The sequence below is a fragment of the Ursus arctos genome, unplaced genomic scaffold (assembly GCF_023065955.2).
Source record: "Ursus arctos isolate Adak ecotype North America unplaced genomic scaffold, UrsArc2.0 scaffold_2, whole genome shotgun sequence".
NCBI classification, from domain to species: Eukaryota; Metazoa; Chordata; class Mammalia; order Carnivora; family Ursidae; genus Ursus; species Ursus arctos.
Genome location: NW_026622874.1, coordinates 30,451,166 through 30,464,123, shown reverse-complemented (window position 1 = coordinate 30,464,123; position 12,958 = coordinate 30,451,166). Strand labels below are relative to the sequence as shown.

Sequence of the window (12,958 nt, the reverse complement as noted above, 5' to 3'; positions counted from 1 at the left end):
GGTGAAAATAAAGATGGTTGGGAAAGGGGGGTATATTTTTGTTCTTGATGTACCCTGTTTTAAAACTGGAAATCTGTCCTGTGGCATGCAAAAGAAAGCGAATTATTTTTAAAAGAAAAATTTTTTTTTAGAGAGAGAAAGAGAGAGACAGCATGAGCAAGTGGGGAGGAGGGACGGAGAGGAGGGCAGAAGGAGAAGGGGAGAGAAATCTTAGACTCCACGCCTAGTGTGGAGCCCGATGTGGGGCTCTAATGACCCTGAGATCATGACCTGAGCCAAAATCAAGAGTCAGACGCTTAACTGACTGAGCCACCCAAGGTGCCCCTGGATGGGGTCTAAATGCTTCTTAAACAAACTTTCAACCAGCCCTATTCCTGACCCCCCTTCACCCTCACTTCCAATGACACTCTTGCCATAATGCCTGAGTCTTTGGGGAAGTTCTGCTGTGAATCAAATTTTGTTTAGATTTCCCCTCTGTCACCTTAGGGTTCAGCTTTCTTTGGTCTGCCAAGTCAGTCACTGCTTTCTAGCTTTCCAATTTGTGTTACTCACCTCTCGTGCTCTTTGTCCTAATGCGCTAATGCTCTAAAAGGACCTTTCCTTTGTTGTTGCTTTAGTGTGGTTTCAGCAGTGATCAGACGCAAATGTGTGTGTTCAGTCAGCCATGTTTACTGACAGCCAAACGAATGGTTTGCAAAGGCAATTAAGAATTGCTGGCTCTCGCCCAAGCTGCCCCCCCCACCAAAATGGAAAAATAGTTTCCAAATCTTCAAAGCCAAGAGCTCAGAGCAATGCAGTAATCATAAAAAAATAACACTACCTAAAGGTGGGTACCATCACTACTTGGCAGAAAAGGAAAATGAAGTCCAATATCAGAGAAACAGCATGCAGAGAGGCCAGAACCCAGGGTCTCTCTGACTCCAAGGCCATACGCCACTAAATCACCCACTCCCAAGTTTCAGTGTGTGTCAGAATCACCTGGAGGGCATTTGACACAGTTCTGGGCCCTTGACCCCAGAGTTCCAGATTCGGTAGGTCTTGGGTGGGCCCTAGAGAATGGATATCTTTAACAAGTTCCCAGGGGATACTGTTACTGCTGGGGACTTTGAGAAGCATGGTACTATGATTTTCTATCCTCTTTCACAATTCAGAATATGCTGTCAAACTCTACGGACATAAATGTTGGTTTTGATTTGTTCTTCATGGTCAAGGCCCATTACATTATTCACCAATTTCTTTTTTAGAGTAGGTTTAGACAGATGAAAAAGAGAGAGTTGCATTTCTATAAAAAGCCCATTTCCAGGATATAGACTTTAATACACCCCTCCCTCCCTCCTTCCTTCTGTCCTCCCTGTTCCCCACTTCAGCTCTACTCCCACCCTGGCTATCCTGCCACCCCCAGACCTCATAGATGCCAACAGGAAAAACCAAGGAAGCAGAAGTCCTTTCCAATCCCTGCTTTTGAACCCGATAGTGCCTCAAATTCAGTATCTATGAAGATTATGCCTTACTGCTGCTTATTTTAATGAGACTTAATTTCTTCATTTTTTGAAGAAAAAAAAGAAAAAAGACTCTCGTTATATGAATTTCCCTTAGAATAAAATCACCAGTCTTATGATCCTTAATTCCCCATTAGCCAACCATCTGATTAGGACGAACTGCTCATTAAGTCATGTGGCTGCACTTGTGGGTTGGGGGGGAAAGTCATTAACACACACAACATTGGCACTGAGAGCTCAAAGCAGTCCAGAGACATCCTCTTACTTCCAAGACATTAATGAGATACAGCAAGTAGAATCTCAAAAGCCAGAGAAGGAGCTCAGAAATGGAATCTTCTGCTTTCTAGGTCAAGCACAGCCCAGCAAATCCTGAGTGGTGAACCCAGTGACTTCCGCACCCACAATATTATCTGATAAGGACAGGAAGATGGGTCTTCTGAGTTATACCCTCTTGGGTTCAAGTTCCGGCTCAGCCACTTAGAGCCGTGCGGCCAGAGGCAAATTACTTTGCTGCTCTCCCCTTCCATTTCTGTCAGCCTGACAAAAGAAATATCACCCGCTCACTTCCCTGGGTTGTTGGGGGAACGAGACACTGTGTGAAAGTACCCAGAGCACTCAGAACAAAGAGACCTTCAACGTTATCGTCTCTTTCAGCTATTGACCTGGAGTCAAATGTCAGAACACGCACATCGGAGGGCATTTCACTAAGACAGCAGCCTGGAACACTAACCTGAATGGGAACTATTATCTTTTAGTGGCATAGACAGACCCAAACTTTATCATAATAGGAAAGTCCTGGACTGCAGAGAGAGGTTTTAAACCAAGCTCATCCTGCAAAAACCGAGGCCCGCAGAGTTTTTGCAAAATCTATAAATGCTAAGAACTTTGACGCATCTGCTGAAATACTGACTACGTGGTGATTCTGAACTGAGCTGCTCATAGATTAGGAAGGACTGAGGAATAAACAGAGGCATGCAGGAAGGCAGAGGGGGTGGGAGGAAGGCCTGGGAACCAGACTGAAGTCCTCGATCCATGTCATCTGGCCCACATGACAGCAACACATCTCATTTTGTTCATGTAGTATTTTTGGTCTTTGCTGCTGTAATTGCTCGTGCTTATCCTAATGTGATAATGATGAGTGGGTGCGAGGATAATGTTTATATTGGCATGGTAACTGGCAACTAACTTTTAAAATCTTATTTCCTGTGTCTTGAAATCCATAGCTGTGGATCTATCTCATTATCTGGGAAGAAATGAGTAGTAACAAGGGGAAGACAAAAAAAGTAACTACTGGGTGTCATGCTAAAGCAGATCAGAGCAGAGTAGGAGAACTCTATACTGTGGAGACAAAAAGTTGCAATTTGGAAACCTGGTTTCACTACCAACCCCAGAATAATCATTCCTCCTCTTTAAATATCTTCATATAGAATAAATAATTACCTTATAGTTTATTTTTTAGTAATGTATATAAAATGCTTATCACAGTACCTGGTACATAATAAATGCTCAATAAATACAACAATAATTAACAGCGGGCTGGTTAATGACCATCTCTAGAGTCATCATTTCCTGGAAACATTCCTTCCCTAACTTAATCATCTGGCGTCTTAATTCAACAAACATTAACTGAATACTCAGGCTTGTGTGCTATGCTGAGAAGCAACATGGAGTAGTGAAAATAACTTGGTCTCTTAAAAGAAAGAACCCTATTGGCCCTGCCGCTCTCAAGGAGCAAAAATTTCTGTCCCCTTCAAGGGTCCTTTCTAGCTGGACAAAGAATCAAATTGACATGGGACAGATTAATAGGAGAAAATCAAATTCAATAGCATACATACAGGCAATCCACACAGACATGGCAATTCCAAAGACAGCCAGGTAAAATGAGGTCTATATGTCATCCTGGAGGGATGGGGTTAGGGGTCTGGGACTTCAGAGGAAAGGAAAGCACTTCACAGGGTGATAAGAAGAACAGATATTTGGCAATCAGATGTTTGCCCTGCCATACAGATGGGTCACTCAGATAAAATTTATCTCTGCTAATAACCCTTATTCTGAGAAAGACCCCCAACTTAGATTCTCCTATGTAGTTAAGGGAAGGGCGAGAGTTTCTCTTGAGCCCACAGGGTGTTAATTGTTGTCAGCTCAAAATAATCTTCATGCCGAAGTGGCTCATCTTGGGGCGTCCTGCCCTTGGCCCCTACACCACAGATTCAAGTCATAAGAGCCTCAGTTTCCTCATTTATGAGAGAAAGAGCATAATCCCCACCGCTCAGGATTTCTGTGATGATTCAGTGAATTAACACAGCAAATGCCAACCACAGTGCTGGCTTGGGATAGATCTAAAATAAATCTTAGTCTTCTTTCTCGACCCACCCAGGGTTAATATCCCTCCATTCAGCACCCTGAGACTCAGGTCCCCTCAGCTCTTGGCTTTGAGTGGGTACAGCCCACTGCGATATGGAGGCTTGTGCTTTTCTTTAAACAGAAGACTTTCTGGAGTGCAGGAATTATGGTGGTCATTTCAGGGACATCTTTCTACCCCTGCATGCAGTGAGTGCTCAGAAAGTGCTGTCGGCTAACTATTGAAGAGACTGTCCCAAAGAGGTGAGTTTATAATGTGGGTGGGCTTTTTCCACACCCCACAACCATTTCTCTGACACCAGCTGGGTGTCCTACAATTCCACTCCATTCTAAGATTGTCCGCCAGGGACAGCACCAGATTCCACAGGTTAAGGGCTCAGCCCCATGAGACTGCCCCCACTTAAGATGCCATTTGCCAGTCCAGATGGCTACTTGTACTTCTGACAATGGTTCCCATGAATCCCTCCTTGGGTTCGATTAATTTGCTAGAGCGGCTCACAGAACTCAGGAAACCTGTTTACTCACTAGATTCCTGGGTGATTACAAAGGATATTAAAGGATAGGGGTCAATAGCCAGATGAATAGATACACAGGGTAAGGCCCTGAACAAAGGAGTGTCTGTCCTCCTGGAGTTTGGGGCCTGGCATGGCACTTGGAAGTGTTCTGGTTCACCAACCTAGAGGCTCTCCAAACCCTCTCTTTCTGGGTTCTTATGGAGGCTTCGTTACATAGGCATGATTGATTAAATCATTGGCCATTGGTGAATGAAGTCCATCTTCATCCCTTCTTCCCTCCCAGGAGGCTGGTTGGGGGAAGGGGAAGTGGGGGGGGGTTGAAAGTTCCAACCTTCTAATCACGTGATTGGCTCTCCTGGCAACCAGCCCAGATCCTTAGGTGCTTCCAAAAGTCACCTCATTCATACAACAAGAGACACCTTTATTGCTATCAGCACAGGAAATTCCAAGGGTTTTAGGAGCTCTGTGCCAGAAACAGGGAAGAAAACCAAATATATATATTTACTATTACAAATCATAATATCACACAAAGGCCTCACAACGTGGTCTCAAACCAGGAACATCACTTGCTTGGGCAATTGGTAGAAATGAAAATTCTCACGCCCACTCCAAATCTACTGGCTCCAAATCTCTGGGGGTGAGACCCAGGAATTTGTATCTCTTCAAACTCTCCAGGTGATTTTGAGGCATCTTCAAGTTTGAGAAACACTGCTTTATACCACAGGGATCCCCCACTCTTTCCCTAATAAGTTGTGAGTATAATGCTCCATTCCAAGGGAGGAGGATGGTCGGAGGGGGAAGAAAATACTGGGCCATATTGAGGAAGCAGGAGGAGGCCAAGAAGGCAGCTAACCTTACCCCACTAGACAGAACAACAACAGTGAAGCCAGGAGAGAATGAGGGAATGATCCCACAGGTCAGTGGTACCTTGATGCAGGGGACAGAGATACGAACGACTCCACTCCGCTCCGGATGTCCTATGGGCACTGTGTTCTCATTCCTCCCCAAGGTGGACAGCCATTCCCCTGAGCACAGAAATCAGGGAATATTCCCTACTTCATAGCCAGAAAAGCCTGAAAACTCTCACTTAATATCTTGCTAAGAATAGCACAAATTCCTATACCACGCTGAAACTCTGCTGTGTTGGTGAATGTCACTTAACAAGCAAAAGTCTTACAGGGGAGACAGAAGGTTATTTTCAGCTATTTCTCATCTGTCGAATAAAACAACAGCTCCCACTCCACGGTAACCCATTAACTATGCAGTCTGTGCCACCTCATTTCAACCAGTGTTTTAATAGCACCACAGATAAAAGCATAGCAATTTCCACAGGCAATTACCTCTGCAAATGAATCAAGAAGGTCAGACACAGGTTGGAAAGGTCTCCAAATAATTTGCTACTTTCACTTATTTTGTGCTTGCTGAGTTCCTGACTGCAAAGAGACAAACGCTTAGTTACAGTTACACCTGGCTAAAAAGGTAGACCGGTTTGCAGGTTTTCTAACCCAGGTCTTGCTTGAGTCATAACAAGAGCCCTACGTTTATATTTCTCTAATATGAGTCATCAAAGAGAATCTAATTAACAAAGCCATTTAAAGTAACACACAATTTTTAAAGCCATTTAAACAGGTGTGTTAACCTTAACTGGGCTCATTTTCCAATAGTAGTTATAACTCCCAAAGTTAGAAGCTCTCAGAAAGCTGAAATTTTGTTTTTCTTCTACATCTCAAAACAACTGCAAATAAGAAAAGGAAAATTCTTTTCAAAAGGCACTACTATCACCATGGTGAATTACATTGGAACAGCACAATGACTGCACAAAATGTCTTTTAAAGAAATACCCCTTCCAATAATAGTAATAGAAAGAAATTCAAATCACTTTCTCCCCTGTTGACAACTCTGATCTTGGCACTTCAGCATCTGGTGATTTTCCTCCTTGAGTGACCCGCAGTCTTCGTTTCTCAAAGGCAGCGCTGGAATTACATGCTGCTAAGTGACCCTGTAGTTTATAGTGCCTCTCTCCACACTGCCTCCAAATTAGTAACTACCCCGAATGATCGCACCCCACCCGACTTTTTGCTACACGGGATGCCGAGGAGTCGAGAGAATCGTAAACTCTTGTACTGGACAGAGCTTTCCTTCTTTCGTGAGTCAGTGGTCCTCATTCTGACTTTGCTATCTAACAGCTGTAAGTCAAGTGACTTCAGCCCTTGTGCCCAGGAGGCCCAAATATTTGTTTAACAAAAGGAATAAAACAGTAATAATAACAACTGGAACGTATACAGCTTTTAGGATGTACAAATCACTGTTCCGATCATTTTGCATACATGATTTATCTTAATGGTAAATACTATTATTATCTTCCTCTTACTGATGCATCTGAGTCAAGAATGTTTAAGTGATTTGCCCGAAGTCACACAGCTGGTAAATGGCAGATGGAGGATTCGCACGCAGCCAGGCTGACTCGGGAGCCCGCTCCACCACGGTACCAGACGCCTCTCTTAAACACATGTCTATGGTGTGCCAGACACTGCTCCGTCACCTCAAATACACCAACTCATTTAAGTCCCTTGACAGCCCTGTGAGGAAGGGACGATCATGAGCCTTATTTGCAGATGGGCCACAGAGAGGTTAAGTAACGTGGCTAAGGTCACACAGCTAGTAAGTATAGAGCTGGATTCAAACCCAGTCCATGCCTTGAACATTTATACCAGGGTTTCTCAGCCGCGGCACCATGGATATTTTGGGCCAGCTAATTCCCACTAAGAAAGTGGGGAACTTTCTTTTTTATGTTAAGATTTGACTTACAAGCCTTCTTTGTTGTACAGAAAGTAAAAATGCTTTGGCGTAACTAGCAGCCGCTGACGGTTGACTCACTGACCACAACAGCCCATGCTCAGCAAGAATCTTACACGAGAACCTAACAGGACTTAACAATTTTGTAGGGGTGAAGTCCCCAAGTTGATGGTGGATTTTAAAGAGGGACCAAATGGAGGAAGGCAGAATGTCACCGGAACTATTCTTTGGCTCTTTGGGTGGGTGGGGTCCTGTGGTTGGTATCACAGATACCCTTTATTACTATTATTACCTTTATTACTATTATTATTTAAACTGCTACCAGTGAGCAGTCCAACCAATCTGAGCAGTTCTTTCTTCGCAGGTTATTTTGGTCTTAATCATCTTCTCCTTCATCATCAATTTTTCTTTTCCTCTTTTACCTGCCCACTTCCTTAGTTTTCTTCCTCTTCTTCCTCCCCATCCCCTTATCTTCATCACCTTCTCCATCATGTCCAAAGTCTTCCTCCCCACTGACTTCACCTGCATCCTCCCCCCTTTTACACCTGCTTCTTCCTCTTCATCTTAGTGGTTATCAAACTCCTCCGCCGCCTCCTCACCACCCTCATCCTCCTCCTCTTCTTTGTCCTGCTCTTCTTCGTGCACACCATTCACCTGGGCATCTGAACCAGGGGCTTCTAGATCCTCGTGGCGCCAGCCATCCAGGTAGGTCAGCGAGGGAAGATGCCCTCTCCCTAGCCATTCAGACTAGCAACCCCACAGTTAAACAGGTCCAGGCTTTTCAGACATTCCTACTTTTTCAAAGGTTCCAAGGTGCTGATATTTTGCAGTAGAATGCACTGAAGTTCAGATGTGTGGGATTTGAAAGGTTTTCTGCTAACCTGTCCAGACCTCCAAAGATGCTATTGTCCCCGAGCTCAAGTTTTTTTTCAATTTAGGTAGCTGGGGGAGATGGGAAACTGAAATCAAGCCTGCACTTATGAAACTGAGCAACTCTAAGTTCACAAATTCAGGGCTCAGCCTGCAATTTTCCCGTCATTCGATCATTCGTCCAACAGCTGCGGAAGTCTGGTTCCTCCGCGCCAGGTGGAGCCGCCTCTTCACGTCCATCGTTCCCTCTAACCCACTCTTCAAACTTCACTTTCTGCGATAGGGCGGAGGGGTGTCAGGCATCCGGGCCTGCGCCGGGAGGGCCCTCGGACGGTCCCAGGCAGCGGGCAGGGGAGCGGAGCCCCCGGAGCCAAGTGACTCCCGCGAGCCGAGGGAATCCGCCGAGGGAAGGGGCAGGAGCGCTGCGCTGGCCTCACTACCGCCGCGCCGGCTGCGGGCCGCACTGCGCTGAGATGTGGGGGGCAGCTCGGCTTGACTTGGCCCGATGCTGCCTTCCCGTGAATAAATAAACCTGCCAAATAAGGAAGTGGGACAAGAAAAAGGACTTCACGGGATCTAAAGTCCCTCTGATCTCCAAGAAATGACTATGATTATGAATTATGATTATGGAATTAGATAGAAAAATTGAAGTGGAGGTTCATACACCAGGTCTATTCATGATGATAAAAACTCGGCCTTTCTCATCTTCTTAGAGACAGAAAGACAATTTTCAGCCTAATGGTGATGTCCATAATTGACTTGAAGGACTTCTTATAAACCCAGATAACTGTCTCCCACAAGGATTTTGATCAGGTAGAAATAATTTTCCTGCTGTACCCACACCATGAGTCTCTGCTGCTTCCCTCCCACTAAATCCGACACATCATAGAAGTCAGAGCTCTGGAGTCACACTGACTGAAGGGCTAAATACTAGCTCTGCTACTTACCTGCTGTGTGACTTTGGGCCAAGCACTTGATCTCTCTGAGCTCCATTTTCCATCCTTGGTGAGGATTGAAGGTGGTGACTTGATGAGGTGCTCTACGCAATACATGCTCAACGCATGCCAGTCGTGGCTATGTTGTTATTATTCAAGATTCAACTCAACACAGAACATAACTCTTCCAGAAGCCTCCAGAACCATCGCATCTACTACCCCCCACTTCTGCTCCTCCGTGTAACTCACGTGTGAAATCGACAACCCTCAGCTGGGTCCTGTGTACCTGGAACCATCATGACCACAGTTCTCAACCAGAGGCCAGATTAGAATCATCAAAATCGCTTTTTTAAAGTTAAATTTTCCTGGGTTTAATTACACTCAGGGGTGAAGTGGGGTGAGAAAGGGTGAGCCAGCAGATTTTTTAAAACTCCCATGATTCTTATAGGCACCATTATCTCAACCCCATCTGTGAGCCTCTAAATCATCTGTGAGGAACCACTGGATGCCTTGTTTTAAGAAAGTCTGGTTGCGTTCCACTATTCTAAAAATGTTTAAGGAAAGAAATACGATGCCTTTATGAAATGGATTATAAACGAGCAGGCTTAGCCAAGAAGCAGTTAATGCTAACAGGGTACTGATGATTTAAAAAAATAAGAGAGGGAGTGCAGTTAATTGAAGAAACTAGTAACTTTTGAACTTTTTGCTAGTTAAGAAGATATAATCATAGGCTGGATTCCGATTTTACAGAGACTAGGAAAAAATTGCATGCTTGACTTTTCTTTTCTCACTTGAAAGAGGAAAGATTAAGAAATAGTATGTAGAGAAAAAAGGTAATTTTAGGCCTTGAAATGAGCAAGGTCAATATTTTTCATGAAGAGAGATGGCTAAGGGGGGCTGGCCAAATGTCAGGAGGAGGACACAGAGCCTTCACCAGGGTTATGAGCAGCCAAGCCTTGAGTGTCCGCCATGATACTTTGGACAAGCCAAGGGCCCTGGGCTTCTGCCCTGAATCAACTGGGGCTGCCAGACAGTCAAGATTACCCTGAGGGGAGAGAGAAAAAGAAAAACTAAGCTAAGCAGTGGTGGATATGTTGAGTAAGGGAGGAAAAAACCCAACATTCAACTTGTATTGAGAAGATATGTACGTAACTTGATAAATTGGCCCAAAAAATAGCAATCAGAAATTATTGGATTCTATTCTTCTCTTGACAGTATTGTTGCTAACAGAAAAGGCCCAAGTAGTAAATTCCTGCAGATTTCTGATTCAGTTTCACCACACCATTACCACTGAACAGTTGACTTCGTGGTAGCTATCAGGACTGTAAGAACAGTGCTCATAAAAACATAATCAGCCTTGAGATAAGCAGAAGAAACCATCCCCAGAGAATTCTCCTGGAGGAGCAATGCTGAGGATAGAAGGAAGCACGTGGGAAGGGATTCCAGACAATAGAACTAACATCTCCCGAGATGCAGAAGACAGGGATGAGGACGATGTGGGCTAGGGGACAAGTGAGGTTATTTAGCTTCAATGTTAAGTACACGGAACAAAGTCTGCATTTAACTGATCCCATTTGGGGAACTGGGCGAAGAAAGCCCTCCTGCATGAGAAGGTGCCAGAACTTAGTCGTGAGTTATTCTGGTGAATGAGGGAGTGAGGGTAAGTGGAAAATTCTGGGCAAACCAAATAGTATGGCCAAGCCTGGATGGTTGAGAGAACAAGTTTTGTCTGAGGATCTGCACGTCTCCCAGAATAGCTGGTTCCTAGAGTTCAAGGTTAGTGGTGGGGTGACCCTAAGGAGGAAGTTGGCATTTTGACGAGACCCGCATCATGAAAGGCATCCTTAGGTTTTATCCTATAGGCAGTGGAGCTCCTTATTTATACCAGGAATCTCCACCCTTGGGCTGAGCACAGACATGGCAACCTCAACCAGCACCCAACAAACAGAATTTGCTCTGCTCACAGGTTCTAGGAAAAGGGTCAGGGCAGTCCACCAACTGGCTTGCTCATTCTGACAACTGGCTTACGGCCAAGGGAGACACTACCCACCTCAATATTTATGAGTGATCCACTGGTATCACCATACCTTTCAAACTGCTAATTTGGTTTGTCAAGATGGGGCATCCTATTGCTATTATATTAGCTCTGATACAAAATGTCGGCTAGTAAAGTTTTCAAATTGCCATAGCTTCTGTAGCTTTTGAAATAGTTCCCAACCTCATTCAGCACAGAGGGAGGGGTTTCAGAAAGATGTGTGCACTGAGTGAGGTCCACGAGCTACACAAGTGCTAGTAAATGCAAGACCAGACCTAGACTCCCATCCAGCATATTATACACAGGGCCGGAGATGCTGATTCCACGACAGCCCTCTAATTCCATTCTACAGCTAAGATTTCAGCTCCACTCAGAGAGGCTTTTCCGAGCCAAGCAACCCTCCGGATGCCTCTCTAAATCTAAAAGGAGGGATGCAGAGCGCCTGAGAAGTGGCAGGCTTGGTTGGCCCCAGGAAGGTCACTGTGACATTGCCATCAATGGGAGGAGGAAAAAGGAAGTTCTGAGGGGCCCACAGTTATAGAAAGCACAGATAAATAGTCTCTACTCTGCCCTGAGAGGCAGGATTGCAACCCTGGGCTGCTCCCCAGTGGGGTTCTCTGGGGGAGAAAGCAGAACAGCCCCTGAGGGGAAGGAGTATTTTACCACTGACGTTTAGAAGTGCCAGCTCATGGTGTTAACAGAAATGGTCCAACTTTCAGTGGATACTTTAATAGTTCTAAATTCTCTACTAACAATGCATGAGTGTGGACCATTCCCAGCCTCTTCTTGCACTTGGGTCGGTCCTGCTCCCCCGGTCCCTGGTGCAGCAGACGGGCTGGGGTATCAGAATGATAAAAGTGAGCCCCATTCGGCACATGGCTAGTCAATCAGCAGTAGCATACGCTCTGCCGCTTAGGCACTGCAGGCCATGTGCCCTCTTTGAGACTAAAAACAGTTCAGCTATTAATGCAGAAATGAATGGGTTTTCAGATAATCACTTCCGTCTAATGGCCAAACTTGATCTCTTTATTTATTCATTTATTCCACAAACATCTACCAAGCATCTCCCTTACGTTAGGCGTGGTGCTATCACTGAGGTCCAATGTCTGACGAGACCAGTGTCTATATGAATAGACAAAGGAGACACAGAGTGGTCAGGGTGCAATCTAGACTTGGGGGCGGGGGGTGGGGCGTGGGGAGTGGGGGGGTAGGGGTGGGCAGGGTGTGCAGCATGCCCAGAGAACAGTTTTGAAGAATAATTAGAGTTGGGGGTATGGCAGTGGAGTGGGAAAGGAAGATTCTCAGGCAAAAGAAACTGGTCCAGCCCTGGGGCACAGGGTACGGATGGGGGGCAGTGTGAGAGGAGGCTGGACAGGTGCGCAAGGGCTGGGCCTGAAGCCCTAGGTCAGCCTAAGATGCTTGGATTTGCACAAATCAAGACTTGCTCGTCAAACCCTTAGCGTGCGTTCTGCACCGGTGGACATTTTCAGAGCTTCATTAAATACAATGAGGGTGCAGACACTGCCCTTTGCTGAAGAATTTTTTTTTTAATTTTTTATTATGTTATGTTATTCACCATACAGTACATCCTTAGTTTTTGATGTAATGTTCCATGATTCATTGTTTGCGTATAACACCCAGTGCACCATGCAATATGTGCCCTCCTTAATACCCATCACCGGCCTATCCCAGACCCCCACCCCCCTCCCCTCTGAAGCCCTCAGTTTGTTTCCCAGAGTCCATAGTCTCTCATGGTTCATTCCCCCTTCTGTTTACCCCCCCCTTCATTCTTCCCTTCTTTCTACCGATCTCCCTGCTATTCCTTATGTTCCACAAATGAGTGAAACCATATGATAATTGTCTTTCTCTGCTTGATCTATTTCAGAATTTACATGTACTTGGTTATTTCCATCATTGAAGTTTTAGCGCTTTGGTGAAATCCTTGCA

General features: G+C 45.2%; 1 protein-coding gene and 1 pseudogene across 2 annotated transcripts in view; both read right to left on the bottom strand.

Moving 5' to 3' along the window:
• The window catches only part of KCNH1 (potassium voltage-gated channel subfamily H member 1), a 351,315-nt gene that overhangs the window by 116,918 nt on the left and 221,439 nt on the right, over positions 1-12,958 (bottom strand). The window lies entirely within an intron of this gene.
• Positions 7,548-8,281, bottom strand: LOC113262659 (acidic leucine-rich nuclear phosphoprotein 32 family member B-like; annotated as a pseudogene).